The sequence below is a fragment of the Canis aureus genome, chromosome 17 (assembly GCF_053574225.1).
Source record: "Canis aureus isolate CA01 chromosome 17, VMU_Caureus_v.1.0, whole genome shotgun sequence".
Classification (NCBI taxonomy): Eukaryota; Metazoa; Chordata; class Mammalia; order Carnivora; family Canidae; genus Canis; species Canis aureus.
The window spans coordinates 53,362,807-53,390,612 of NC_135627.1; the positions used below are offsets into that span (position 1 = coordinate 53,362,807).

At 42.1% G+C, this 27,806-nt stretch overlaps 1 protein-coding gene across 1 annotated transcript in view; it reads left to right on the forward strand.

Moving 5' to 3' along the window:
• FAM216B (family with sequence similarity 216 member B) overlaps positions 1-27,806 on the forward strand; it is a 72,856-nt gene that overhangs the window by 25,575 nt on the left and 19,475 nt on the right. The window contains 1 exon segment of the mRNA XM_077855542.1: positions 27,382-27,474. The gene's annotated coding sequence lies outside the window, so the exon portion shown is untranslated.

Here is a 27,806-nt window from a genome sequence, read left to right on the forward strand (position 1 = left end):
CTTTTGATGGGGTCATTAAGCCCGTTCACATTCAGAGTTACTATTGAGAGATATGAGTTTAGTGTCATCATGATATCTATTCAGTCTTTGTTTTTGTGGACTGTTCCACTGAACTTCTTCTTAAAGGGGAATTTTAAGAGGCCCCCTTAAAATTTCTTGCAGAGCTGGTTTGGAGGTCACATATTCTTTTAGTTGCTGCCTGTCTTGGAAGCTCTTTATCTCTCCTTCCATTTTGAATGAGAGCCTTGCTGGATAAAGTATTCTTGGTTGCATGTTCTTCTCATTGAGGACCCTGAATATATCCTGCCAGCCCTTTCTGGCCTGCCAGGTCTCTGTGGAGAGGTCTGCTGTTACCCTAATACTCCTCCCCATAAAAGTCAGGGATTTCTTGTCTCTTGCTGCTTTAAGGATCTTCTCCTTATCTTTGGAATTTGCAAGCTTCACAATTAAATGTCGAGGTGTTGAACGGTTTTTATTGATTTTAGGGGGGGATCTCTCTATTTCCTGGATCTGAATGCCTGTTTCCCTTCCCAGATTAGGAAAGTTTTCAGCTAGAATTTGTTCAAATACATATTCTGGCCCTCTGTCCCTTTCGGCGCCCTCGGGAACCCCAATTAAATGTAGGTTTTTCTTCCTCAGGCTGTCGTTTATTTCCCTTAATCTATCTTCATGGTCTTTTAATTGTTTGTCTCTTTTTTCCTCAGTTTCCCTCTTTGCTGTCAACTTGTCTTCTAGGTCACTCACTCGTTCTTCCACCTCGTTAACCCTCGTCGTTAGGACTTCTAGTTTGGATTGCATCTCATTCAATTGGTTTTTAATTTCTGCCTGATTAGCTCTAAATTCTGCAGTCATGAAGTCTCTTGAGTCCTTTATACTTTTTTCTAGAGCCACCAGTAGCTGTATAATAGTGCTTCTGAATTGGCTTTCTGACATTGAATTGTAATCCAGATTTTGTAACTCTGTGGGAGAGAGGACTGTTTCTGATTCTTTCTTTTGAGGTGAGGTTTTCCTTCTAGTCATTTTGCTCAGTGCAGAGTGGCCAAAAGCAAGTTGTATTGGGAAAAAGAGAAAAAGAGAGGAGAGAAAGAAGGAAAGAAAAGAGAAAGAGAAAAAAAAAGGGAAGAAAAAGAAAAAAAAAGAAAAAAAAAGAAAAAAAAAGAAGAAAAAGAGAAAGAAAAAGAAAGGAGAAAAAAAGGGGGTGGGGGAAGGAAACAAATCAAAAAGCAAAACAAAACAAAAACAAAAACAAAAACAAACAAAAAAAGAACCACCGGGGAGTATCTTCTGATTCTGTGTTCTTTAAGTCCCTTGGCTTCTCCTGGAAGTTGTCAGTCTAGCTGGTGTTCTGGGGGAGGGGCCTGTTGTGCTGATTTTCAGGTGTTAGCAGTTGGGGGAGCTGCTGTGCCCCTGCATGGTGCAGGGCTCGGTGGGGGGTATTTACCCCGTGAGGCCGCAGGAGGAACAGCCCCAGTGGCGGGGCAGCTCTGGAAACCTGGAGTCAGCTCCGGCAGGAACTCCCTCTGCAGGGCCTGGAGGCTCCGGGGCGGGGCCGCTGATGTGCTCAGCTGGGGCAGGAGCGTCCTCGCTGTCCTGGGCCCTCCCGGCCTCTGCCTGTCCCGGGGGAGGCGGGATCCTGGGCTGTGTCCCGGCGCCCTGTGCTCCGGGGCCTGCGCTGGTGGATTCGCGCTCCCGGGCCGCGCAACCCCCTCCGCGGAGCTGCCGCCCGAGCCCCTCCGAGCTGCTCCTGGAACCGCGCAGCCCCCTCCGCACGGAGCCTCTTCTTCTGCCCGAGCCCCTCCGAGCTGCTCCCGGGGCCGCGCAGCCCCCTCCGCGGAGCCGCCGCCCGAGCCCCTTCAGCTGCTCCGGGTCCCGCCGTGCGCGCTGCAGCCCTTAGGGAGCTCGGCGCACTCTCCTGGGCGCGCAGTTGCTGTTACTGTCCCCGGGAGCCCGAGGGCATCCCCACCCTCCTGGGTCCTGCTCCAACTCCCCGCGAGCGCCTTTCCGCCCGGGAAGGTCGGTGCAGCTCCTGCTCCTCCGGGACGGGGCTCTCCTGTCCTGGGGACACTCGCCCCGGCCTCAGCCCGGCTCCTCGCGGGGCCCCTCCCCCTTGGAGGCCTTTGTTCCTTTATTTCTTTTTCCCCGTCTTCCTACCTTGATAGAAGCGCGAACTCTTCTCACTGTAGCATTCCAGCTGGTCTCTCTTTAAATCTCAGGCCGAATTGATAGATTTTCAGGATAATTTGAAGGTTTTCTAGGTAGTTTGGTGGAGACAGGTGATTTGGAGACCCTACTCCTCCGCCATCTTGCTCCTCCCCCCTCAACATATCTTAAACCAGTTGGAGCTTCCCCCCACAAAATGCATTTATTGTCCAATCTTCCCTAGTCTCTCCCAAGACCCAGAAGTCAATGAACTTTTCCCTCATCCCCATGTTGACTTCACTTCTAAAATATATCTCAGAGGGATCCCTGGGTGGCGCAGCAGTTTGGCGCCTGCCCTTGGCCCAGGGCGCGATCCTGGAGACCCAGGATTGAATCCCACGTCGGGCTCCCGGTGCATGGAGCCTGCTTCTCCCTCTGCCTGTGTCTCTGCCTCTCTCTCTCTCTCTCTGTGTGACTATCATAAATAAATAAAAAAATTAAAAAATATATATATCTCAGATTTGACCACTTCTGTTTATCCCCACTGCCACTACCCCAGTCTAATATCCATCACCTCTTTCTTGAACTACTAGTCTCCTCAGTTTTATGATTGTAACACTAGAATCTATTTTCTAATCCACATTTGGCAGAGGATCATATTAAAAGGCAAATCAGTTCATTTTACTTAATTTTTTAAAAACTTCTCAACAGCTTCTCACCGACTTAAAAAATCCAGATTCTTACCGTGGCATACAAGACCCCACATGCTCTGGTTTACTGGCTAGACCCTTGTCCTCTCAGCTCCTAATGATTATTCTGGAGCTAAGCACTCTGTGCTTGTTGCCCTTCCCTCTGGAATGCTCTTTCTCTGGCTCTTCATGTGGCCATACCTTCTCACCTTCAAATGTAAGCTCACATGCCACCTTCTCAGGGAGACCCTCCCTGATTTACCTTACTTAAACTAGCACTTCCTCCATTTCCTCAAAACCCCAGTTATACTCACTTATGTGATGCTCCTTGATTTCTTTCTAGCACTTATTAACACTGGAATAATCCATTCACTTATTTATTTAGTATGGCTTTCCTCACCAGACTGTAGCTCCAGAGAATAGGAATCTGCCTTAATCACTACTGGCACACAGTACACACAAAATAAATCTCTGTTAAGTGGGTTCTTAAACATTGGTCTGTTTTATCCCTGAAAATAATCACGTGAGGTACAGGAAGCCTTCCCCTCTAAACCCACTCCTTCTCCGAGATGGAGACATATAGCTGTATCATGGAAGCCCAGAAGGTTTGGCCTATACAGCCTATTACAATGATTCTCTTTCCTGCCTTCAACTGTCCAGCAATCACTTGAAAATCCAACAAGAAAAGCTACAACTGGCCTAACAACCTGGTCTTCTTTTTTATTCAGTGGACATTACATGAGATTATTTTCAACAGTCTTTCAGAGTCCAGAGACCTAAAGATGGATCAATAATCAGAACAATGTAATGTCAATATGCAACATGAAATACTTACACATTTATACTTGTGAATTTTTCCTATACAGAAGCGCACATAATTGGGGCACCTGGGTGGCTCAGTGGTTGAGCATCTGCCTTTGGTTCAGGTTATGATCCCAGGGTCCTGAGATCGAGTCCCACATCAGGCTCCCTGTGGGGAGTCTTCTCCCTCTGCCTATGTCTCTCCCTCTATGTCTCTCATGAATAAATAAATTAAATATTTAAAAGAAAAAAGAAAGAAATGCACAGGACTGACAACCAATGATTTTCAAATAGAAGTATATTTTGAATACATAAATACATATAAATAATTTAAATTATATTTTAAATTTTTCAATAAATTATCTATGTCCCATAAACAGTGCTCTGTTTTAATGTGTTTCTCTCTAAACTTCAACCAGTCAGAATCTGAGATAGAAAATGCTAAAGTAGATCTCAACTCCATTAGGATTTCAGACCAAGCTTCAGTTCACTGAAGTTCACAGATATAACATGTTCATTAGAGAGGCAGGACCCCAAAACACAAAAGTCAGTTGCATCTGAAAGAACAAAGCAAGTTTCAATTCCAAGGTGAGAGGGGTGGAAAAGACGTTGTAGCTTAGTTCCAAGCATTGAGGAATCTGGTCAGCTCTTCCCCATGTGCAAAGACAAAAGGGTGAACCAAAGAAGCCATAGTGATTAGGGACTTTTTTTCTCAATGGTGACCAGAGGGCTGATATATAAGTGCTATATAATCCGGTGTTACTGAATTTAACTTACTTAGCATTAGAAGGAGACATAAGATAGTCACACCACATCTTACTGTAATCAATTTGTGGATTCTGAAGAAAAAAAAACAAGAAAATGACTCATTGTTTGGTCAAATAACACTCAAGAAGAACCCATGGAGGTACACACACTTTTGTTACCAAGAGCATCTTGAATTGATTTTTCTATTGCTGCTTCTCTTTCCTTCACTTTCCTTTAAACTATAAATATGTTTGAACCAAAGGTCTTCCCCATGCTTATATGTGTGTGGTGGTAGGGATGGGTGACAAAGAGAAAATTCAATCCTTTTCTGGGTTTCATTTAAAGCAAGGAAAATTTGCTGTTTATGTAGGTGCTTGGATGAGAGGGAGGCAGGAAGAAGGTACAATTGCAGCTCACATTTAGTGAAGTCTGTGCTGTGCCGAGCACTGGACTGTGAGTAGTCACACTACCTTTCCCATGTATAGGTGAGGAAATGAAGCTCAGAGAGGGGACCTTGCCTTTGTTCCCATAGTCTGTGTAAGTATATGTGTAGGAATCTGAACCCTGGTCCCTGAATTCCAAGCTTGCTCTTGTATCACATGGACTTGCCAACTTTCTTCTTTTCAGAAGGTCTGGAATTCTGTTCCCTTTAACTATAAAGAATCATTTCACTTTTTAATTTTTCCAAGTGAAAAACAAAATACACATCAATCTCTCTGCAACCTTCTTATACTAGTTTTCTTCTGTTTCTGTAACAAATCACAATATCTTCGTGACTTAATACAAGACAAATATAGTCCTATTGCAGTTCTGGAAACTGCAAGTCCAAAACAAGGGCCCATCCCAATAATCCAGGATAATCCCTCTGCCTTAATATCTTTAATCACATCTGCAAAGTCTCTTTTTCTGGGTAGGATAACATTCAATTTCTGGGGATTAGATATCTTTGGGGGCCATCATTCACTCACCTAATTTGACTCAAGCTCTCACTTGTTTTCAACAACTCAGACCTTCTGTAAGCCCAGTGAAATGCACTTTTTGCAATCAACAAAATTTACCATAGCCTCAGCCTTGCTTTTGAAAGAAATGGAATTGCTGGATCAAATGAAGGTACCTTCATTTGTAACTTTGCCAGATGTTGATAAAGTGTTCTAAAAAAAAAAAAAAAGCTACCAATCTATTCTCTTTTGAACCCACTTCAATCAAGCCATCTGTATTCACTTCACTCAAATGGCTCTTGTCAATGTCATTGTCCATCTCCACATTGCCAAATCTAATATTTAGTTCTTTTCCTCTTTCTTGCTTGATAGAGTGCTCTAGGTACTCTCTATACTCATTCTCCAGATGATTTCCTTCAATCATATAGCATAAAATACCATCTATACCCAATGACTCCAAAATTATTATCTATAGCACCAACCTGTCCCCTGAAGTCTATATTCAGATAATCAGTTTCTCCCCATCATCTGTAATTAGAGCCTTCAGCAACCGAAATGTCATGAAACTGAGCCCTTGATTCCTGCCGTCAGCCCAAACCTAATTCTCCCCGCAGTGTTCCCATCTCAAAATTATCAACCACCCAGTTACACTCAAAATTTTTGAAATTGTCCTTGATCTGTCTCTCTCTCCCTATATCTAACCCATCAGCAAATCCTACTGTATTTACTTCCAAAATATACCCCAAACTCAACCTTTTCCTCACCAATTCTAGGAGGAAGCTAGCTAGACAGGCAGTTTGGGGAAGTGGGTATTGCATGAACTCAAAACCCAGCTTTGCCACATATGCTTCACCTTTGTGTGCTTTGTATGCTTCTATTCCTCATCCTTAAGGTGGGGCTTATCATAGAAAATTATTTAGGGAACTTTCCTGGGGTTAAATAAGTTATTATATGTGAAATACTAAAAATAGTATTTAGTACTCTATTATCATCATTATCACCACCACCACCATTATCATCATCACCTTAGCCTAATAATTATTATCCTTGCTTATACTTATGATTCCCTTACTATTTGTACTTTGTACATCAGTCAGAGGGATCCTTTCGAAGTATAATTATGTCATTCATAGTCCAAGCCCCTAGATGATTTCCAAGCACACTTGGAGTGAAATCCAAAGCCCTTATTATGATTTATCCAATTCTGTTTGAGCTAGCCCCTGCCTACTGCTCTGACTACTTTTCTCTTTGCTCATCATGCCTGGCTGGCCCCCTTGTTTCCTTCCAATTTGGCAAGCACACGGCTACCTCAGAGACTTAACAGTTATGTTTCTTCCACTTGGAGTGACTTTCCCCAGATATTTGTGTGTCTTTTTCCATCACTCCACCCAGGTCTTTACTTTTAAATCCCACATCATCAGGGAAGACTTCATTGGTCTTGTTCCCCTGCCCCCAAACAGGAGTTCTGATTAGAGCAGCCCAGAAATTTCTATCTTTCCCTTTTTCCTACTTTATCTTTCTTCCTGGCACTCATCACTTCCTGACATTATTATATATTCATTGTTTCTATTTTTAATTGCCTATCTTTCCCCCTAGAATATAAGTTCCTTATAATCAGGACTCTATCTTGTTTATTATTATACATCCCATGCCTTGAAGAGTGCCTGGCACATAACAGGAATTCAATAAGAGTTTGTTGGATAAATGGATGAATCTTGGCTCTTATGATTCCTCGGTGTAAGACCTTGGCTCTTAGTTGGATGAGTTACTTGCTGCCCCCTGAGTCCACCTTGTCCATATCCCTGGTCTTGTGCTCCTGGTCTACCAGTGCTGGAAAACCCTTCCCAACCACCCCTTCCAAATGGTACTTATCTTAAAGGCCCATTCGAGATATGTCTTTCATGAAAATTTCCTCAGTCAAAGTCAGAACAAAACCTGCACCCTTTGAACATCTGTTGCATTCATCACATATGTCCTTTATATATCTTTATATATTTTTTCATTTCTGCATTTACTAGTTATATGTCTGCAAGATTAACTATTTCATATATCTTTCACTTTAAATTCTTCCAGAGAGGGTTCTCTATCCTTCCTCTGCCAAATTGCCCCCCAAATCCCATCTATATGTGTATGATACTTTTTATTTATTTCATTTTTTAAGAATTTTTACATTTTAATTCCAGTACAGTTAACATACAGTGTTATATTAGCTTCCTATATACTATATAGGAACAACTCCATACATCACCCAATGGTCATCATGACAAGTGGACTCCTTAATCCCTATCACCTAAGGATCACTCCTTAATCCCTGGTGTAAGACCCCACACACACACACCTCCCCTCTGGTAACCATCAGTTTGTTCTCTATAGCTAAGACTCTATTTCTTGGTTTGTTTTTTTCTCTTTCTCGCTTTTTCCCTTGACTCATTTGTTTCATTTCTTAAATTCCACATAGAGTGGAATTGTATGATATTTGTCTTTGACTTATTTTGTTCAGCATTATACTCTCTACCTCCATCCAAGTCATTGCAAACAATAGGATTTCATTCTGCTTTATGGATGAATAATATTCCAGTTTGTGTGTGTGTGTACCATCTCTTCTTTATTTGTTAATCTATTGGTGGATACTTGGACTGATTCCATAATTTGGGTACTGTAATGCTGTTACAAACATAGGGGTTCATATATCTCTTTGAATTAGTGTTTTACTTTCTGAGGAACCTCCATTCTGTTCTCCACTGTGGCTGCACCAATTTGCATTCCCATCAACAATGCAAGAGGGTTCCATCCTTGCCCACAATACTTTTTAAATGAATGAATGAATGAATAAAACAAAGGTCCCTAGTGATGTGAATAATGAACTTTCAATAAACTAGTTCCCAGTTTTAGATATACCGCAAACTTTAAGGAGGATATTACTAAAATTAAGATATCATCTCCACCTGACAATTTCTTTTCATTTTTCATGACCCAACTAATATATCACATCCTCTACATCATTCACCCACCCTTCCATTCATTCATACAGTAATATTAGCTACCATTCATTTGAGAACTTGTATACTCTTCCCACACTGTTCCATTTTATAGATGAAGAAATTGGGTCCCAGAAGGGTTATGCTCATATTCTAAAGAGGTAATAGAAACATAAGCAAACAATTACAAAACAGTGTGTGTATCAAATAGAGAAACTTATGGGCTACCCTAAGGACAGTGAGGATGATTCACCCAACTCTGCCTATCATTCAGGAAAGTAGTGTGGTCAGAAAGGATTCACAGATAAAGGTGACCTCAACCGAGCTTTGATGAATGAATGAAAATTATCTAGACAGATAAAGAAGCCAAGGAAGTAACACACAGAGATTAGCACCATAAGAGAGAATAATTTCATTGTAGTGATGGTAGCTAAAGCCTCCTTACAGCTCCCATCACTCTTTGCAAATACTTCTATCATGAACGCCACACCATGTTGTAAATGTGAGTTCAGGCTTCAGTTTCCATTACTAGAAACTATTCTCTTCATTTATACAACTGCCTTTGTACCCAGCATTATGCCTGACCCCAAGTTCACCTCCCCTAACTTCGGGCCGCTTAGGAGGCTACCAAGACTGCTGGCTGGATGGATGATATATGGACATGCCATTTCTGGCTTGGCCCCTTTTAGGCATATCCCTGTAAATAAAAATTTTTGAGTAGCAGCCACAGGGGGATTTGGACAGGAAGGAAGAAGTTATGAAATGTGCTGAAGAACCAAGCATGTTCTGAGCCCCTGCAAAAAGCACAGCCTGTTACCAGGTTGTTGAGGATGCCTCTGCCCTTGAAAAGCCTCATCTATCACAGTTTCCTCATCCAACCCTCTGTGTTGCAAAAAAAGAACAACACTTAGATTGAGAAATAACAAGATGTGATTAGGAAATCAATTTGAAATACCTGAATTGGAAGATGCTATGTAGAGTAAACCATGCTTATTCTATGAAAAGCAGGGAATCTAAAATGCCCTGCTTCACTAGTGAAAGGATCTTTCTATTTTCTAATTCCTCCCCTTTCTGACTGCAAGGGTGACTGCTGACAAAATCTGCCCTCCACTGCCAGCTTCTGAATAAAGTCAAGAAATCAACATTATAATCATGCGTAGTTTCCATAGCAAAGGACCCCACAGCTCTCAGCAAAACAGCACTTTCTAGATGTTGCCAGAGTGTATGTGGCAAAGAAAGATTAATTAGCCTCTCACTAATTGACAGTATTTCCCTCCACATCTGCTTGGGCCTGATGTGAGTTTAAATGTCTCTATTTAAGTGCCTAAAGCTGATTGAACATGTATAAAATTTAAAATCCCTTTCTAAACCTCATACATGCCTGGGAACTGAGTTCCCTGTCTTTCAATAGATGTTCCAGAAAGGTTTGGGGGGTGGCACTGGTGAATCCTAGAGAGGCAACAGAGACTAGTGAGGCAAGACATTGGAAGAAGGCTGAACTGGAGCAAGAGATATGAAGTAAGACTCTGGGTCTCTAATAGCCAGCCATGTGATTGGTGAACCACACCACCTCTTTGGACTTCTCTTCTTGCTCAGGTGTTAGATTTTTTTTTTAATTTATTTTTTTTTATTTTTTATTTAGTTTTTTATTGGTGTTCAATTTACTAACATACAGAATAACCCCCAGTGCCCGTCACCCATTCACTCCCACCCCCCCGCCCTCCTCCCCTTCTACCACCCCTAGTTCGTTTCCCAGAGTTAGCAGTCTTTACGTTCTGTCTCCCTTTCTGATATTTCCCACACATTTCTTCTCCCTTCCCTTATATTCCCTTTCACTATTATTTATATTCCCCAAATGAATGAGAACATATAATGTTTGTTCTTCTCCGACTGACTTACTTCACTCAGCATAATACCCTCCAGTTCCATCCACGTTGAAGCAAATGGTGGGTACTTGTCATTTCTAATAGCTGAGTAATATTCCATTGTTTACATAAACCACATCTTCTTTATCCATTCATCTTTCGTTGGACACCGAGGCTCCTTCCACAGTTTGGCTATCGTGGCCATTGCTGCTATAAACATCGGGGTGCAGGTGTCCCGGCGTTTCATTGCATTTGTATCTTTGGGGTAAATCCCCAACAGTGCAATTGCTGGGTCGTAGGGCGGGTATATTTTTAACTGTTTGAGGAACCTCCACACAGTTTTCCAGAGTGGCTGCACCAGTTCACATTCCCACCAACAGTGTAAGAGGGTTCCCTGTTCTCCGCATCCTCTCCAACATTTGTTGTTTCCTGCCTTGTTAATTTGCCCCATTCTCACTGGTGTGAGGTGGCATCTCATTGTGGTTTTGATTTGTATTTCCCTGATGGCAAGTGATGCAGAGCATTTTCTCATATGCATGTTGGCCATGTCTATGTCTTCCTCTGTGAGATTTCTGTTCATGTCTTTTGCCCATTTCATGATTGGATTGTTTGTTTCTTTGGTGTTGAGTTTAATAAGTTCTTTCTAGATCTTGGAAACTAGCCCTTTATCTGATACATCATTTGCAAATATCTTCTCCCATTCTGTAGGTTGTCTTTTAGTTTTGTTGACTGTATCCTTTGCTGTGCAAAAGCTTCTTATCTTGATGAAGTCCCAATAGTTCATTTTTGCTTTTGTTTCTTTTGCCTTCGTGGATGTATCTTGCAAGAAGTTACTATGGCCGAGTTCAAAAAGGGTGTTGCCTGTGTTCTTCTCTAGGATTTTGATGGAATCTTGTCTCACATTTAGATCTTTCATCCATTTTGAGTTTATCTTTGTGTATGGTGAAAGAGAGTGGTCTAGTTTCATTCTTCTGCATGTGGATGTCCAATTTTCCCAGCACCATTTATTGAAGAGACTGTCTTTCTTCCAATGGATAGTCTTTCCTCCTTTACCGAATATTAGTTGACCATAAAGTTCAGGGTCCACTTCTGGATTCTCTATTCTGTTCCATTGATCTATGTGTCTGTTTTTGTGCCAGTACCACACTGTCTTGATGACCACAGCTTTGTAGTACAACCTGAAATCTGGCATTGTGACGCCCCCAGATATGGTTTTCTTTTTTAAAATTCCCCTGGCTATTTGGGTTTTTTTCTGATTCCACACAAATCTTAAAATAATTTGTTCTAACTCTCTGAAGAAAGTCCATGGTATTTTGATAGGGATTGCATTAAACGTGTATATTGCCCTGGGTAACATTGACATTTTCACAATATTAATTCTGCCAATCCATGAGCATGGGATATTTTTCCATCTCTTTGTGTCTTCCTCAATTTCTTTCAGAAGTGTTCTATGGTTTTGAGGGTATAGATCCTTTACATCTTTGGTGAGGTTTATTCCTAGGTATCTTATGCTTTTGGGTGCAATTGTAAATGGGATTGACTCCTTAATTTCTCTTTCTTCAGTTTCATTGTTAGTGTATAGAAATGCCACTGATTTCTGGGCATTGATTTTGTATCCTGCCATGCTACCGAATTGCTGTATGAGTTCTAGCAATCTTGGGGTGGAGACTTTTGGGTTTTCTATGTAGAGTATCATGTCATCAGCGAAGAGGGAGAGTTTGACTTCTTCTTTGCCAATCTGAATGCCTTTAATGTTTTTTTGTTGTCTGATTGCTGAGGCTAGGACTTCCAGTACTAAGGTGTTAGATTAACCAGAGATTTTCCACCTGTGTTTCTCAGAGGCCTAGAAGTTCTAGAGTTCCCTTATGGATCTCCTAGGTTTTAGAGCATTGCTGTCCAGTTGAACTTTTGTTCATTAGAACTTTCTGCTATGATGGAAATGTTCTACATCTGTGCTGTCTAAATGGTAATCACTCACCCCTAATGGCTATTGAGTGCCTGATATATGTATGGCTGGTGTGACTGAGAAACTTCATTTTAAATTTTATATAATTTAATTAATGTTCATTTAAATAGGTCCATGTGGTGAGTGGCTGCTGTATTGAGCAATGCAACTCTAAAGGGTCTGAGTTTGGGTCTAAATAAGCAGGGTCCAGGATTTACCCTACTCCTGCTTCTATCAGAACATGTCTGTCTTTCTCTGTTTTCAGTAATGTGCCTCCAGAATGATTTCCCCAAACAAAGGGTTTCATAGATAAAGAGCATTTGAAAACTCCTAAAAAATCTGAAGGCTCCTAAATTTTGAAAGCTCTGAACCCGATGGCCTTCATCACCTTTGTATGTAGCAAGGACCAAACACTCTCTTGGGTATGAAGAAAAAAATGAGACAGTCTACCCTACTGTCACATCCCATTTTGCCTGACATGGGGGAAGATGCTAATGCAGCTGATGTGACCTCTAAACTGAAGAGCATTCTGGCTCCTTTGACAGGGAAAAAGCATTTCATGATATCCTCAGCTGCTCTATGCAACTTGCTACCCAAGGACTACACACGGCTCTTTGTGGCTTTTGCTGGCCATATAGACTCAGACCATGGTTAAGACAAAGGATCCAGAGGCTAGAAAAATTCTGAATGAAGTTAAGTTTCTATTTTCACACAGCTGGGAAGGATGGGCTAAGGATTTCCCAAGTAGAAGATGCCAGAACTCTGTCAAGCCACTCCAGGACACCCACTGTCATCAGCACCAGTTTGGGGGACAGTCGCTCCTAGAGTTGGGGGTTGGGCTGGTTATGGAGTGCTGTGTGTCCCTGCACTTGGAGAAGGTGATCAAAGTAGAGACTGTGAGTACAGGTACATAGTGAGGTTTTGGGTGACTCTGTCAAGCTGTGAGCCCTGAGATAGGAGCTCAGAAATGTCACCATCTATGAGTTAGGAGTCTCACTTGAATTTTTTTAAAGACCTTATTTATTTGACAGAGAGATTGCAAGAGTGAGAAAAAGCAGGGGGAGCAGCAGAGAAAGAGGGAGAAGCAGGCTCTCTGTTGAGTAGGGAGCCTGACGCAGGACTCAATCCCAGGACCCTGGGATTGTGACCTCATCTGAAGACAGATGCTTAACTGACCAAGCCACCCAGGTGCCTCCTCCCCTGAGTTTGTTAAGCATTTTTGTGAGGTGAGGAAAAAATGACGTCCAGAACATTTCACATCCCAGAACACACCTACAAAATAGCAAACGTCACAATATAGAGTTTATCTCACAGAAGGTGCCAATATCTGTCTGTTACTCTTAGAAGGAAGAGAGGGAAAGGTTACCTAGTTCCTCGAGCAGTCACATAGTGGGGAGTTGTAGAAAAGGCATATTGTACTCCCTCACAGAGCTCACACCACTCCCTCAATTTCACTCCCCCAGACTCCCTTCAAAGCTTTCTCCCAGACAAAGGTAAGTGATTCCCAGTAAACTTCCAAAAACCTTTTGTAATTCCATCTTCCTCAACCAAACAGTGGTACCTATTGAAGTTTAAGTCAATACTTGGACCAAACTACAACCGAATCATATCATTGTACATATTCTTCCAACACCATGTTCTCACTTACAGCAGAAACTGTTGAAAAGAGGCTTATCTTTTGCCATGTGTTTGGGTGAGGGCTTTGCAAAAACATAGAATGCGGCATTTTGAGGACTTGCTACAGAAAGGTCATTTGCTATAATTTTTCTTAGCTTTATCACCTTTCTGGTCGTCTCTTCTTATAGATCCAAAGTGTTATATCACTTCCTCCAAGGAAACCAGTTAGTGAAATACTAATTTTAAGGTACCATGTTACAATCACGAACACCTACCCTTCCTTCTCTCCAACCTTCTGGGCTTCCATCATCCAGCATAGCCGCCTCCACCTCTGTTGCACACACACCAAATAGACATCCTCCTCAGGCCCCTTGTTTCATCAATGTGAATGTTCTTTGCATCCTGTCACACAGCAAGAGAAGCTCTGAGATTTGCAAGTTAACCAATTATTAGGTTTGAAAGAGCACGCACAGCCTTGCTAACTGGTTTTCTACTCCTTTTATCCACTCACCAGTCACAGAGGGCTGTGGTTAATTTCCTTAGGATCCCTTTGGGAATAAAAGCAGGTCAGATGACCTGTCCTGCCCCACCCCCATTGATACCAGGAACTATCCCTGCAGAGATTTCTATCAAGACTCTTCCCTAGGGGATCCCTGGGTGGCTCAGGGATTTAGCGCCTGCCTTTGGCCCAGGGAGCAATCCTGGAGTCCCGGGATCGAGTGCCATGTCGGACTCCCTGCATGGAGCCTGCTTCTCTCTCCTCCTGTGTCTCTGCCCCGCCCCTCTCTCTATCATAAATAAATAAATAAATAAATAAATAAATAAATAAATAAATCTTAAAAAAAAAAGACTCTTCCCTAAAAGTGGTTGCCTGCAGTTGAGCACCCCCCGACTATTGGGGAAAGTTGTTGGCATGCCACTTGTTTGGGGTGTGTCACCACTAAACTTGAGTCCCCAAAGTAACAACAACATCTCTTCATTCAGTTAACAAGCTACTTCCAGAAAACTACAGCAACTGCAGTGATAATATTTTCAGGAAGAAGCAGTTTCAATAATGAGGCTGTGCCTGCCCTTTACTCTTCAGCCTAGGAGTATCTTGTGCCTCATTCACCCTTCTATCTCCCATACCCCACCCAGGGCCTGGTTCCTGGCTGGTGAATGAGTGAACGAATGAATCAGTGAATGAATCAATGAATGAATGAAGCTGAGCACAGATGAAAAGTAAGGCAACATTTTCAAATTAGCCTTTGGGGAAAAAATTAGCATAACTCTTTAGGTTTGGGCCTGGATCATATTTGAACTATTCAGAATTTCTTCATGGAATGGGCTTCTCAAGTACAATAACATAGGTGTATTTTGTCTATGGTACCCCATCCCTATACTCAGCAGCCCCTGTTTTATGCCTATTCTTGAAGAATTGGATAATGCTGTTTTTCTGTCTGTCAAGAGGTGACTGGGAAGGCCGTGTTGTGAGCCAGGGTTTCTCCAGAGAGGAAACACGTAGAGGCTCCTTTGCTCACTCAGTAGCCATTCTGACCAGTTTGCAAGGGTTCCAGTTGGTGGCTCAATTCTAGGCATCAGGTTTCTAACAGAGACATGCACAGTCAGGCTGTTGATCTCCACCTATTAATAGCCATGCTGCCCCAGAGAATCTTGTCCTCAGAATGTTCCTCTCATCCCTGTTTGAAATCCCACATGCCCAATCAAGGTTAGTGTATTCCACCTTAATTCTAAGTTCGCTATTCCTCAAAGATGTAGGACAGTTGCTTAGTCTACCAAGGAAAGATACTAGGCTGTGTAGGGGCAAGGGCAGGCTGCCCCCAAATGGACCACTTTGGCAGATTGATTATTCTAAACACAAGTTACTTATGAGATAGCCAGTGCAAGCAAGACACTCAGACCCTCCTTTGCCTGCTCCCGCCACCGGGAAAGCAGCAAATAAACCTCCCATGGGAAAGGTACCCTCCCAGTACCAGGAGGTAAAGAAACAACCTTCTCACCAGAGAGAGAATTTAAAACCAAGCATGCTATATAAACAACCCGTGTTACTTTTTACTAATTTACCACCCCAGCCCAAATTCTGTTTGGAATTCCTTACCAGTCAAAGTTCCCAATGCTAACTTTTCTTTGTCTCATCAATTCCTCACAGATTTATCATCTCTTTGCCTAGCAAGTATAAAAACTGCCTGCCTTGGTCATTTCTTTAGGTCTCAGTTTCATTATTGGGCCTCTATGTGCACGTAATAAAACTCTGGTTTTTACTCCCGTTAATCTATCTCATGTAAATTTAATTATTAGTCCAGCAGGAAGACCTTGAAGGGTAGAAGATGAATTTTTCCTTCTCTTCAACTAATTTTAAGTCAAAATCTCTGCTAGAGCTTTCAAACGCCTTGCGGTAATAATTACAAGTCAAGTCTGGGGTCAGTCTTTAGAGACTTTCTTTTGTAGTGTGAATATCTCTTGATTATGGGCTGTAGCCAAATGATTTTTCATCCTGTGGAGCTGAGTCACAATTAGGTAAAAGCCGTTTAGAACTAAAGGGTCCACATGGCTCATTACCTTTTCCTGTACCATAACCTCTGGTTTAATAAATCCAAGACTGCACCTACTGTTGAATTGGGGGGGGCACCCCTTTATGTCCCTTACTCACTGGAGCACTCTTCTGTCTTCAAACCATACTAATAAACTCCTCAGGATCATTTCCCAGGATTTACTGAAATGATAAAAGTGGAAGCAATTGAGATTTTAAAATGAAAGGTGAAATCTCAGGTTTGAAAAACAGAGAACTTATTATTTTTTTTTCCAGTTCCATAAAATTACTTATATCCTCACAGGGCTCAACAGAGGATCTTGCCTGATACCTGCCTGGAGTCACATGAAATTTATTTCCCATTGTTCACCAGAAAGTGATGAATGATGAGCCAGAAAGTCACCACTCAAGAAGTCTATTCTTTATGAGTATGACCTGCTTTTCTGAAAATGGATTCAGAAGAGTGAGTCTCATTCAAAATGCCTGAGAAAGAAAGCAACTTAGCCTGACTATTGTGACCTAAAGGATTTGAGAGAGGGGGTGCTTCATGACTAGAAGCAGAGGTAGGAGGAATTTAGATTGAATATGAAGAAAAAGTAGTTAAGCAATGGGCATACAATTAAAAACACGAAACCAAACCAAACTCAACAAGCATGTGTAGGGAAAACTGGTTAGCAAGACAATATGATGGTGAATGGTTAATGATGTAAATACAGGCTGAAGAGTCTCCTCACTCCAAGTCTGTGAGACAATTAGGATAGGGGCTCACAATCCAGAAAGGAAAAGAGCTGTAACAACTTGTAATTAAGAAAAACCAAGCTGCTTGGTTTGTTATGCTTGGTTTGGGCTGTGGTTTGTTATTTTAACACTCACCACCACAGCATATGTTTTTCTATTTTGCCAAATGTCATCCCATCGATAAGATATACACTGTTTGTTTTCAAAGGAGATTATTGCTTGCCTTTTCCATGGATGTAATACTTCCTTTTATGATTATTCAGCTGCTTGGGACATGTGCAAATGTGAACAAAACTACCATAATACTTCTGAAGGCTTGACTGACTCACCAGGCACCCCATGTGTTATAGGAAGTTCACTCAGCCATCCTTCTCACATGGTTTGCTCCCTCAGTGAACTCCTCCATTTTTTCCACTGCTCCATCCATGGTGTGCAGTAAGTAATTATAAAAGGTTCCTGGTGCAGACCAACCTTAGCCCAATGCATGAGGGACAGAGATGGTAGCCATCACTCTTCTGCACAACGACAAATGGGGAGAAAAGGGGAAGCTACCTATAAGCCCAACAAATTAGCACAGAACATCATACAATCTGGAGTTGAGTGTCACAGCCAGATGGAACTATAGCAATTCAGAAGAAGAGAGGGTCAGTAAGATCAAAACTGACCAAGAATCATTTCCTGGAATAAATGGAAGCAGCAGGGCACAGTGAGATTAAATGTATGATTTGAGAGCCAGCTAGATGACACTGAATGAGTCATTCAGAGTCTCTACACACTTCAGTTCTTTCACTTCCTTATTTTAAAAACAGAGAAAATGGCACCCATTCCACCAAGTGTATTTGCTCAGCACATTGTTTGGCACATGGCAATTACTCAAGAAAGGGGACAATTATTCTTATGGAACTTTAGGGGACCTAGAAATTCAAGTAAGATTAGGATAGATGGATGGGAAAGGATCATATTCCACATGAAGAGCCTGGAGGAAATATGGTCCACAGTGCCTATGCATGCATATGCTCAATTGTTACCCATGTATATGGAAAAGAATGATTACAAATAAAAAAAGAAACTTTTAATTTTAACTAACAAATATTTGAATATAACAATTTTATATTAGAAAGTTGTGAAGATATTAGGGAGGTTCCTGTATGCCCTTTATCTAGCTAAAACTACAATGGCAATCATATTGCAATATATAAATATATCAAATCAACATGTTGTACACCTTAAACTTACACAAAATTATATATCATATATATTTCAATTAGAAAAAAAAAGAAGAAAGAAAAAGAAAAGAAAGAAAGAAAGAAAGAAAGAAAGAAAGAAAGAAAGAAAGAAAAAGAAAATATCAGACAAACACAAATTGAGGGGCATTCTATGGACTGCCTCACCAGTACTCCTGAGAACCATCAAAGTGATGACAAAGGCAAGACATCTTTTTAAGGATCAAGTGATTGGGGCAGCAATGACCTACTTTTGACCTACTCACAGATTTATGCAGGAACCCTTTCAGCACCAGAGGGACCCTGCATAAATCTGCGAGTAGGTCAAAAGTAGGTGGTGTTGGGAGAAGAAGTAAACAAATCAAACACATTTACTGTATTGCCTTACACCATGCTTACCCTAAATCATCGAGATGATGAGCAAAATTGGCACAAAAGAATAGAAAGTCTGAGGTGATTCCCCCTATTCATGGAACCTCAAAGATAAATGCCTCCTTGATCCTGTTACCCAGAATTCCCCAAAGTGACAAAACCAAGACGATTCCTACATACAGAGACAAGTAGTTTCTATTTCTGAGGCCAAATCTTAGAGTTTCTTGAGAAAACTATCTGCTCCTTGTTAAATCATTTCTTCATTCGTTATTCTAATAAAAAATTTACTGATTATTTACTATAGACCAAACGTGTGCTAGAGATACAGTAGTAAGAACACCATGTCTCTTCCTTCATGTATTTTAGAGTCTAATTGGCTATAGACAGAAGTTAAATAAGTACATAAATGTAAATGTATGAATTGTGAAAGAGCCCATGACGGACAAATTACATGGAGAGCTAAGAACATGTACGGGGTTTGCCTTGGTCAGGGGAATAAGGAAAAACATCTATGAGGAGATGACTTTTGGGTGGAGAGCTGAAGGATTCACGCGATTTCAAGGGGGAAAGTGGTTCAGACTGAGAAAAGTACGAGTGTGGAGGCCCAGTGGCAGAAGGGCACAGGGATGGTCCAAGAAACTGAAAGATGGCTGTGGCCAGTGTGGCAGATGCCCAGGGAATCAGGCTGTGAGGTGAAGCTAAACCTGTGTCTCTGGACTAGTGTTAAAGACTTGTAACTTTCCTAAAAGCAATGGGAAGCTGTTCAAGTATTTTAAGATCTCCCAGGTTTGGTGGGGAGAATAGATTAGAGAGATGAGTAAAGATGTGGAAACCAAAGTTTCAGGAGTCCTGGGGAGCGATGATGGTAGCCTGAAAGAAGGTGACAGTGCTGGAGATGATCAGAGGTGAGCAGACTTGATATTCGGGAGGTGAAATCAGAAAGATACAAGGATAGACTGGCTATGGGAGGTGAACATGGAGGTGGCAAGACGAACACATGTGACAAGTGAGGCCAATGACCTGAGAAATTGAGCAGGAGAAACAGCACAAGGGTCTTCCTTGAGGACAATGGAGAAAAGCAGGGAAGAGGACTTTATCATTTAAAAGGAATTTATCAGCTTCGTCTGCCAAAAAGTGGGTGCTTAGAAAGTGCTGGAGTGTCCTAGGAGACAGAAAGATGGTTGGCCATGAGGATTTGGGGGCCTGCCCACCAGTAAGGCAGAGCGTGTAGTCTTGGAAGTGGTCTGAGAAGTGGTGGGACTCGGGCCACAGCCGCCACCTGGGGTCTGAGCGCTGGCCACTGGAAGTGTTCAAAGTGGACAACACATGGCAGAGGGAGGTCACAGGCTGGTTTGTGGCTCCCAGAGCAGGATGTCCCCTTTCCATCTAGCCTATACCCATCATTGTCCTTCAAGAGACAGGAGCGGAAGCTCTTTTGTACCTGTTAACAGTTACATATATTTTTAAAAATGTACTTACAAGTTTCCGAAGGCATCAAATTTGCAAGTGGTTGAGAATTTCCCCCAAGTCATTAAAAGCATCGTCGGAGGGCCCCTGGGTAGCTCAGCTGGTTAAGGGTCTGACTCCTGGTTTTCGCTCAGGTCATCATCTCATGGGTCCTGAGATCACATCCTACGTTGGGCTCTGCACTCAGTGGTGAGTCTGCTCGAAGATTCTCTCCCTCTGCTCTTCTCCCACACCCCACGTGCTCTCTCTTACTCTCTCAAATAAATACATAAACCCTTTTTTAAAGGACATCTTTAGGACCTGACCATATTTTGTGTATCTCCGATCCACAGCATCAAGCATGATTGAGTGAATCAGTCAGTTCTGGTTCTAGGTCAGAGTAACAAGTGCACCGCAAAGGACCTCAGGCAATAAATAAATCAGTAGATGAACCTGGCAAAATTGAAAGTACCTCTCATTATGTTTGTGTGGGGGTGTAGGCGACACCCTACAAGTCTGGTAACCTGGATTCGTGAAGGCTGGATTCAGCCCCTTTTCCATATTCTGCTTATTTTCCTCTGAGCTAGAAGAAAGCCACAAAGGGCCAAGGACTAACTCTCAGAGTTTTAGTGCTCCTTAATTGACAGAAGTTGGCTTACCCTTTCTCGTTAGCAGCTTCCAGAGCAATTGCATCATCAATCTGATGGCAGTCTTGTCCTGCTGGTCCTTCGCCCCCTGCCTGTGGCTGTGGGAGGCTGAAGGCACCAGGACCAGAGGCTGTTGGAGCTGATGCCCCTGCCACACAGGAAGGAGGGCCAGGTCTGGAGCCATGTGGCAAAGCAATTGGGGAGAACAGGTTCATCACCCTCATCTGTCTTCCAACAGAGACTTAGATTCTAAACATTGGATTTGGGGTGCCTCAAATCTCCAGACAACCCCATATAAAGTATTGCCTACAAATACGAGGTCAGGTGTCTGGAGGCACAGTTTATTTGCCTATGAAATATTATTCTCCCAAGTCTGGTCTCTCCCTTTCAGCTGCATATCTTACGACTCTTTGCCATCCTTCATTTTGAGTATTTTTGTTCACTTGTCAGCATTCTCTTCCCTCAGTCAGTAGAACCAGGGGACTCACATAAGGTACACATTTATTTAAAAATCCACATGATCAGAAATGCAAATTAAAACAGCACTGAATTTTTTTTTTGCCAATCAAATTAACAGTGGTTTTTTTTTTTATGTTAATATTCAATGTTATCAAGTTCCTAAGGAAATGGGTACTGTTCTTACACTGCTGGCAAGGATATAAATAGCTCAACCTTTCTGGAAGGTAATAGAGCAATTTTATCCTACGTCTTGAAAATATGCATATCATTTGACCTGACAGGTACACATTGAGGGTCTATGCTGAGTCTCTCAATTTAATGCTTCTAGTCATTTTGTGAGGTGGTTATTAGTACTGTTGTCTTCCTTCACCAGTGGAAAAATTGAAACTCATAAAGGGTAACTCGTTAAGGTTACAAGGTGAATATGGGGCCAGAAAGGGACTCAGATCCAGGTTTCAAATGGGTGCTTAAGTATCAAAAGGCTGTGTTCTTCCATTTAACTCAAGAATTCTCATCAAAGCTTTACTTATAAAATAGGGAAAAACTGAAAGCAACCTGAATATCCAACAATAGAATTGATTGTAAAAATCATAGTGCAGGGCAGCCCCAGTGGTGCAGAGGTTTAGTACCGCCTGCGGCCCAGGGCGTGATCCTGGAGACCTGGGATCGAGTCCCATGTCAGGCTCCCTGCGTGGTGCCTGTTTCTGCCTCTCTTCTCTGTGTCTCTGCCTCTCTTCTCTGTGTCTCTATGAATAAATAAATAAATAAATAAATAAATAAATAAATAAATAAAAATCTTTAAAAAAAAATCACAGTGCAACCCCTCGGTGCAAACTGTTTTCCAAAATGACATTGTAGAAGGTCTAATGATGTAGAAATATGTTCATAATACACAATTTATTGTACCACAGAATGTACAATATAATCTCAACCTTATAGAATAATTGGATATATATGCATAGAAGAAAATCAGAAGAATAAACATCAAAATAATAATAATCACATACTGCTGGAATTTTGAGACTGTTGTCCTCACCCTTGTCTGCATTTTCTATAATGTACGTGTATTTTTTAATAAGAAAAAAATCACTAAAAAAAGGTTTAAAAGTCTGTGTTTCCCTCCCTTTAGCCTGGATAGACTCTATGATAATAAATAAACCTCCATTTATTAAATTATATGCTACCTGCCTGGCAAGTAAGCTGTTAGGGGACAGTTGACTAACTTCTTGCTGTTAACCCTGTTGGGCCCATGTTACAAATAAAATGGCTGAGATTCAGAGATATTACATAAGTTGCCAAAGATCACACAGCTAACCAAGGATTCTAACCTTATTGTCTCCATCCAGAGCCTGTAGTGCAGTGGCTGACAGCAAGTGTCTAAAGCTGCTGGGCTTGGGTTCAGATGGTAACTGAGCTACTTGTTAGCTTTGTATTTCAATTACCTCTTACGTACATTTGGATAATAATGGTGTCTACTATATAATGATGATAATTAAATGAGTTAATTATGTGAGGTGCTTAGAACGACATAAGGCACATCGCACCCTGAAGTGCTAGGACTAGAACAAGGGCTAATTAGGACTAGTGGATGCTGGTGGGGTGAGTAGGGGGTACCACGGAGTGGTGGAAGGAACATGGAACCAGATACACCTGGAACTGCAATCGGCTTTGGGCACTCGACTTGGGTGACCTTGAGCGAGCTACTTGATCTCTCTATGCCTCTACTTCATCATCTCTTGTGTGGAGAGCACCATTCATGATAACTGCTAATGATGACAATTGTCCCAGGGGTGCTAGCAGCCCATCCCTACTCTTCCTGCATGCAGTGTGACACAATCCCTGGTGAGGAAGCCACTCTTTCGCTCAGGCTGCAGCCCGGGACCCCACCTAAGGGCTCCTGCTGAGCTCCATCTGGGGAAGCTTGTAGACAATGACAGATGCACTGTGTTCCTGTGTTCCAGGAGAGGGATTCTGAAGCAGGAGAAGAAGTCCACCGATTTAACACCCTTCTGCTTTACGTATATAGCAACAACAACAGCAACAACACCATCAGCTTTGCCAGAAACAAGAAGCCCTGAAATGTTTTGCCTCTTTTAATAGTACCCCACCCCCCAAAAAAAAAAATTTCCATCTGCTTGCCATTTAGCGCCGGAGCCTGGAAGTGCTGCTATTCCCAGAGCAGTGGCGGAGGAGGAGGAGGAAGCTGTCTAATGGCTGTGAGCATTTGTGACTGTGTGAGGCATGAGAAAGTAAACACCACTTGCCATTAAGGTAGCTGTGCTTTCCCTGGGGAAAGCAAGAGAAGGGGAGAGGAATGAGGTCGGTATTCCAGAGAGCAGCAGGACTCAGGGTTATTATTTTTCCTTTTAAAATTAGAAGACTCTGATGCATGCTACCTTCCCAGCCCTCTGCTCCCTGTGCGCCCTCTCTCAACTGTGCCAAGACACACACATTTCTCCTTCCCTAGCCCACATGGGAGGGAGGTGTGATTTGGAGTGGCACTAAACAAACAACCCTGATTCCAGCCCCCAAGGAGCACCCAGTCCTGGGAGCAGAGCTCCAGAGGGAAGTAGCTCCTGGGATGTGGCCCGGTCCAAGATCATTTCTGCCTGGAATGACTCTGAAGGGGTCATCTCTGTTCCATTCTTCCTTTATTGGAGTCAGTGGAGGGTGGGGGAAAGCTCATCATGGACTATACTATCAGTCTGCTGGGAGCCGAGTGGCCTGAATCCACTCCCATTAAGGCTGACCTGAGGCTGAGTAAATTCTCATGGTGAAGGAAGGCCCTGGCTGGGAGCCATATACAGACCTCTTCTTTATCAGATCCAATGGTCCCAATGGAGACATTTCCTCAAGATCTTCAGGGAAGATTGATGGCCAAGAATGTGGGAGATCAGCTGGAGACCTCAGAAAGAAAAGATTGTTGAACTATAGATGGATGCAACAGCCAAAGGTGCCCCGAGTAAGAGCAAACCAGAGATGTTCTAGGGCCAGTGTTTACAAACTGAGGCTTGCAGGCCATCCTCAGTCCACTGCCTGCTTTTCAAGCTAGGAATCGTTTTCACATTTTTAAAGGGTTGAAAAGAATGAAAAGAGCAATATTTTGCGATACATGAAAACTGTATGAAACTCAAATATGAGTACCCGTTAGTGATATTGTTTCAGAACCCAGTGCTGCTCATTCATTTACATGTTGTTTGTGCCTGCTTTCATTTTATGGCTTCCAAAGTCTAGAATATTTACTACCTGGCTCTTTACAGAAAAACTTTGCTGACCTGTGTTCCAAGGCGGTGGCCTTCAAACATTAGCGTACATTAGAAATCACCTAGAGAAAAATAAAATAAAATAATAAAAAAATTAAAATTAAAATTAAAAAAAGAAAGAAATCACCTAGAGGACTTGTTAAAACAGATCACAAGCCCCGTCTCTGGAGTTTCTGCTTCAGTAGGTCTGAGGTGGAATCTGAAATTGCATTTTCTAATAAACTCCCAGGCGCTGCTGGTGCTGCTGGCCCAGCGTGCATGCTTTAAGAACAGGTGTTCGGGAGAAACTGTGATGGTCCATGGGATGGAGAAGGTAAAAAGAAAATGAGAAGAGACACTCAGGACAGTAGGTTCCAGGGGAATAGTCAAGCTGGAAAGGCAGGCTAAAGGAATCTTCTAGGAAATGAACGGGTGTTGGAGTATACTTAGCAGGCGCGCTCACACATGAAAACAGCAGATGGAGAGAAAAACTTGAGATGTGCAGCTTTAATGGAAAGGGGCTGCTACTGTGATGAAAAGGTGTGGGCTGAAGGAAATGAAGACCCTTTAAGCTCTTGGTTCCACCTGGCTTTTAACCCTCTCGGTCTCTCTACCAATGATATGGAAAGGGTTGATTAGGGAAGGGCCCACTTGCAACATGAGGAAGTTAGTTCCTAACCCTTTGGGGTAAGGTTAGTTAAATTCCTTCAACATTCCCTACACCTCTCCCGAAAAAAGAATGAGTTATTCCTTTTAGTCACTTACTGCTGCATAGAAATCATCCCCAAACTTTTTTTTAATAAATTTATTTTTTATTGGTGTTCAATTTGTCAACATACAGAATAACACCCAGTGCTCATCCCATCAAGTGCCCCCCTCAGTGCCCGCCACCCAGTCACCCCCACCCCCCGCCCACCTCCCCTTCCACCACCATCCCCAAATTTTTGATTTAAGACACAATGACCAGTTTTTTGCCCAGGATTCAGTACCGGGGCGGGGTTCAGCTGGGTAGCTCCCCTGCTGGTCCCTTTCGTGGCCACTTGGCTCCACTTAGTCAATGAGTCTAGAAGGATGCTGGGATCACTGGGATCTCAGGGCCTCTCTCTTCGTGTGGCCTCTCTCTGTGGCCTCTCCATGTGGTCTCTCCAGCCAGGTTCCCAGACTTCTCACATGGTGGCTTAGAGCTCTGGAGAGCACAGAAGCAGAAGCTGCCAGAAAGTTCTTAAGGGTTAGGCACAGAATTGGCTGGGCATCACTTTCATGGTGGCCACATTGTATTGGTTATTGTGAGTCACAGGCCAATCCAGATTCCAGGGGAGAGGACCCCCCCAAGGTGTGAACACTGGAAGCAAGGGTCACCGGAGGCCACCAAAGTAAATTAGAGCAGCATCTGCTCGGGAAAGATTTCCACAAAACTAAAGGAAAACAGGTAAATGGGAGAACTCCTCTGGGAATCCACGGCTATGTGGGGACAAAGCTAAGATTTATGGCATTTTTATGGCATTTTTATGGCATTTTTGGGGGGTGATATCGTAGGACTGAAAATACTGAAAGTTCTTCAAGAGCATTAACAGATGTTTTCCTTTTTTATTTTTTAATTGTACCCACACAAGTTTTACGGCAGCATACTTCCTGCTTTGACTAAACTCACATAGTTACTGGCAATTATCTTAATTGCACATTCATGGAAATCTTACCAAGGAGGTGAAATAAGATTACCTTTAAGTTATGTAATTAGTGAGGTTTTTTTTGGTTGTTGTTTTCTTCTTAACATAAGCACACTGGTACATCCCCTTTTTAATGTTCTAAAGGCAACTGCAGAGTGGAGTTTGTATTAGGGGAAGGGGAGACTTGAAACAATTATACTCCTCCTGGTATCTCTGAATTCTTTTTTTTTTGCATATTTATTCATTTGTTTGTTTATCTATGATTATAAAATGGTTTTTTTTTTCCCAATGCGCACTTTACCTGGTATTTCTGGTATTTTCATTTAATGAGTCTGTCCATACGAACATACACAACTCTGTATCATTCCTTTAGACAGCTACATAGTTATTTATTATGTTATTTAGCTAATCTCTAATTGCTGGACCCAGGAAAATTAAGAACATATGTTCACACAAAAATTTGTACATGAATATTCATAGCAGCGTTATTCATAACGGACAAAAAGTGGAAACAAAAGTAATGACCATTAACTGGTAAATGGAGAAACAAAATGTGACTCTGGGAAATTATTCAGCCACAGAAAAGGGAATGAGGCACTTGCTACAACATGGAAGAAATGTGAAAGCATTATGCTAAGTGTAGGAGGCCAGACACAAGAGACCACGTGTTGTTCCATTTATGTGAAAGGCAAATCCACAGTGACAGAGAGATCAGCATTCCTTTATTCTTGGAATGTTCTCTGCTGGCTTCCATGGTACTATTCTCTTCTAGGTCTCCTTGCTACCTCTCTGACTAATTCTGTTTCAAGTCTATCACCCCCTATTGCTCCTTAAATGCTGTGGACGTTGATGATGCTCAAATTTTCTCACCCACTGGCTCATTCTTGTTCACAGCTCAGAACTGTGACAAATTTGCTGACACCATGACTTCCAGACTTATTCTTTCAGCCTTTGCCTCCTCCTGAGCCCTAGACTTTCTTGCCATTTACCTACTGAGCATTTCTTCTTGGACGTTACTCAGGCTCAACACAAAATCCATCATGTCCCAAACCATGCCTTTATTGCTTTTCTGTGTGTTGTTTCTTCCACAAGAATTGCCCTTCCCACCTCTTTGTCTTGTGAACTCTTACTCATTTTTCAAGACTTAGCTTCAATTTTCCCTCCTTCGTAAAGGGCTCACAGACTACTTGGTTTAGATAATCAGCTGCCATGAATGTTCCCAAGGACTTTCCATAAGACTTTTTTGCACACTCATCACACTGTATTTAGTTGTTTTGTCTGATTAATTTCCTCCAAGGCTGCTATTTTGTCTTACTTTTTTTTTTTTTAATCCGGTAGTTAGAACAATTGCAGACATAAGTGTTCATTATTGGATGTGAGAAGACAGGAGTAACAACAGAGAACACTTCTATCATGCTTACTGGATGCCAGGTACTGTTTTGAGTATTTTATTTATGTTAACTCACTTAAGGCCCATGTGAACCCTTTGTGGCAGGCACATTATTATATCTATGTTTTGGATGGATACATTGAGACTAAGAGAGTTTAAGTAACTTTCCCAAGGTCATACGAATACTGAGGGAATTAGATGAGCTGGGATTAGATCTTCTGAATCATTATGGGATACTAATACTGCGAGTAGACATGGCTATTCCATTTCCCTCTCCAAGCCCTCAAAAATCCCAGCTAAGTATTTCTTTCATGTGAATTCACTCACAAACGTTTGAATACCTCTTCTGTCTCTGTGCCAGGCACAGTCTTAG